Source organism: Apodemus sylvaticus, chromosome 3, assembly GCF_947179515.1.
Source record: "Apodemus sylvaticus chromosome 3, mApoSyl1.1, whole genome shotgun sequence".
Taxonomy (NCBI): Eukaryota; Metazoa; Chordata; class Mammalia; order Rodentia; family Muridae; genus Apodemus; species Apodemus sylvaticus.
This window is the reverse complement of record NC_067474.1, coordinates 160538118-160541618: the sequence shown is the minus strand read 5'-3', so window position 1 is coordinate 160541618 and position 3501 is coordinate 160538118. Positions and strand designations below refer to the sequence as shown.

General features: G+C 34.2%; 3 protein-coding genes and 1 pseudogene across 26 annotated transcripts in view; 3 read left to right on the top strand and 1 right to left on the bottom strand.

Moving 5' to 3' along the window:
• The window catches only part of LOC127681600 (oocyte zinc finger protein XlCOF6-like), a 1434619-nt gene that overhangs the window by 594151 nt on the left and 836967 nt on the right, over nucleotides 1–3501 (bottom strand). The gene's annotated exons all lie outside the window — the stretch shown is intronic.
• Nucleotides 1–3501, top strand: part of LOC127681615 (oocyte zinc finger protein XlCOF6-like) — a 988257-nt gene that overhangs the window by 206327 nt on the left and 778429 nt on the right. The window lies entirely within an intron of this gene.
• Nucleotides 1–3501, top strand: part of LOC127681617 (oocyte zinc finger protein XlCOF6-like) — a 1149846-nt gene that overhangs the window by 460771 nt on the left and 685574 nt on the right. The gene's annotated exons all lie outside the window — the stretch shown is intronic.
• The window catches only part of LOC127679735 (zinc finger protein 665-like), a 350610-nt pseudogene that overhangs the window by 65163 nt on the left and 281946 nt on the right, over nucleotides 1–3501 (top strand).

The following is a 3501-nucleotide window of genomic DNA, read 5'->3' as shown; positions in this document are numbered from 1 at the left end:
TTTCAGAAAATGTTTCAACATGTTTTTCTGATGATTTAAGAGTTTCATTCTTAAGGTATAGGAGAGTGTGTCCATTGGAAGGTAGTAATTATTGTTGTAAAACACCTCTGCATTGAGTTTTTTGTCTACATTTTTTGTTTGTTTGCATTGTTTCAATACTTTTTTTACTCGATATATTTTTTATTAACATTTCAAATAATTTCCCCTTTTCTAGCCCCCCACTCCTCGAAAGTCCCGTAATCCCTCTTCTCTCCCCCTGTCCTCCCACCCACCCCTTCCCACTTCCCTGTTCTGGTTTTGCCGAATACTGCTTCACTGAGTCTTTCCAGAACCAGGGGCCACTCCTCCTTTCTTCTTGTACCTCATTTGATGTGTGGATTATGTTTTGGGTATTCCAGGTTTCTAGGTTAATATCCACTTATTAGTGAGTGCATACCATGATTCACCTTTTGAGTCTGGGTTACCTCACTTAGTATGATGTTCTCTAGCTCCATCTATTTGCCTAAGAATTTCATGAATTCATTGTTTCTAATGGCTGAATAGTACTCCATTGAGTAGATATACCACATTTTTTGCATCCACTCTTCTGTTGAGGGATACCTGGGTTTTTTCCAGCATCTGGCAATTATAAATAGGGCTGCTATGAACATAGTAGAGCAGTCTACATTTTTTTTTACCTGTTCAGAATGAAATTTCTTCTCTTGTTGGGCCTTTTTTATTTGTTTCTCATAGTTAAGATAGTATTTCTTTGTAATGTTCATAACTTTACAGCTAGCTCCTTTTCCTAATGGGTAATACATTCCCAAGTAGTCACTCATACAAGTACTGTCCAGTCCTGTACTTGCTTAGCTTCCATGACCAGACAAGATCAAGTATGTTCAGGGTAGAATGGCCACAGACAAAGTGTATCCCCAGTTTTATAGCTTTATTTACTTTTATTGTAAGACTGTTTTTTCCTTGCATGTATGTCTGTTTGATATATGAGTGCTTGGTCTCTGTTGATGTCAGATGAAGATATCATGTCCCCTGTAACAAGAATTACAGGTGGCTATGGACCACTGTGTTGGGATTCAAATCCAGGTGTCCTGCAAGTGCTGGCAATGTTCTGAAACCCTAAGCCATTTCTCCAGCCCATGGATTTTTTCTGGTTTAAGTTTTTTCTCACAATGGAAATGTGAGTCTTCTGAAGTAGTCATTGAGAAGGTTATGTTCCTTTTAAAGCAACTGAACATAGGTGTAATAGGAGTTAGAAATGGCTAGCCACTGAATACACTGGTTGCACTGATCCACTTAGAATGTGAATTTTTATTTCTTTGCTTAGTGGAGAGGGGTTTACCACCTGAAAATTATGCCTTTTTCATTTTGTTTAATACCATATCAAGACATTATATTACAGTATTACTTAATATGTAAGTTTTATTGCTATGCATAATTTTATTTAAAGAAAAGTTAGAATACGAATTTTAAAATAGTAAAAGTTTCTAGTGTTCTAATTCATACTTTGTTGATTATAGACAATACTATGCATATGTTTCAAAAAATTTGAAGGATTTTTTGATGTTTTCACTACAATGAAATATCTTTGGAGATGGGTGTTATTGTGTGGATTGACCATTAATCAATGTAGAAAAGTAATTAAAGTTTGCAACATTGCCTATTGATGAGTATGATTTTTATGCCTCAATGAAAATAGAAAATCCTTTTCATAGTGGAGATTTTACTTAGCAACAAAAATTAATGGAATCATGTCCTTTGTAGGATTGTGATTCCAGCTGGTGATTGATAATAAGCATATTTGTTTGGACCAAAAAAAGACAATGTAGCACATTTTCTCTAACTTTGGGACCATAGTATTTTTATATAGATATTTAAAATTACACACACATACACACACACACACACACACACACACATATATATACATGATACTATTTATAAAATTTTGTATTATATAATATATGACAGAAAAGTGGAAGCAAATTGTCTAGGGGAATGGAAGGGACTGCCAGAAGGGAAAAGGAGAGAGACAGAGGGTAAAGAAATGTTGGAAGGAGCAGGTTAAAGTATATTATATGTTTACCTGAAAATATAGCCATAAAACTAATTTCATGCAAGAACATGTACCAATTTTATGTAACGAAATGATTAGATGTGATGGCATACAGCCTTAATCCCAGCAACAATTAGAAGTTAGGCAGGTGAATCTCAGTTTGAAGTAAGCTTCTTCTATATATCAAGTTCCAGACAAGGCCAGGGTATATAAGTGAGAACCTATTGTCAAGGACAATTGGGTGGGAAGAAATCCCTCAGATTGAAAATAGACTAACAATTGACAGGGAATGTGAGCTTACTTGACTGATAGGATTTCAACTTTAGATGATTAAAAACTGTTATGCAGACAGATGTGGCAATTGTCTGAATTGTGTGAATATATGTGGCAGTATATTAGGACAGAGTTGCCATAAGTAAATGGGGAAATGATTGCATTATCAATCTTGGTCTGATTGTAGTTAGACTGGATCTGTTGTACATTCAATTAATCAACTTCGTTTTTACATTTGTAGTCATGAAATTTCACTATGTGTTGAATAGGAGCCATTCTAATTAGTTTCCTGAGTTCCATGTGAAGCTTTTGAAGATTATGTTACTCTGAATAGAATCCTCTAGTGCAGTAATTCTCAACTTCTGGATTGCCACCCCTTTGGGGTCTATTTCTGGTACCCACATGGTGGTACATGACCAACTCTTAACTGCATTCTGAGAGGATCTGATGTCTTCATTTAGCCATGTGTACTGCCTGCAAATAGTGCATAAACATACATACAAAGACCCCAAACATTCTTAATTAAAATATCTATTTAACTTATTCGACCTAGTCCAAAGAGATTTTAAAATCTCCAGTATCAGTGTATTAATTTTTTTATAGAGACCTCAAACATACTTCCTTTACTATATTGATGAACTTACATTGCTACATTTTTTTTCAGTTGTTTATGATTCTCTCTGATGGTGGCCTTAGTATAAAGGGGTTTTTGTTTTTGCTTTTGTCAGCTTCTTGAGACATACACGGTTTCTCTGTGTAGCACTGGCAGTCCTGAAACTCACTCTTTAGACCAGACTGGCTTCAAACACAGAGATCTTCCTGCTTCTGTCTATTTCGGAAAACTGGGATTAAAGCAGTGTTCCAGTAGTATCTGTCCAATAATTCTAACAATGGATTCATGTAAATTGTATTGAAATGGTGAAGGATGAATATATATATATATATATATATATATATATATATATATATATATATATATATATATGTGTGTATATATATACATATATATATACACATATATATATATATATATATATATATATGAAGGAACACATATTAATAAATTTCACACTTTAAGTTGTTGAGACTGGACTCTCATGTCATTCTTCTTCAAATGTCACTTATTTATTGGTTTTGAAGATTTTTCATCCTCTAGAGTCCAGGATCAGAGTTCCAAG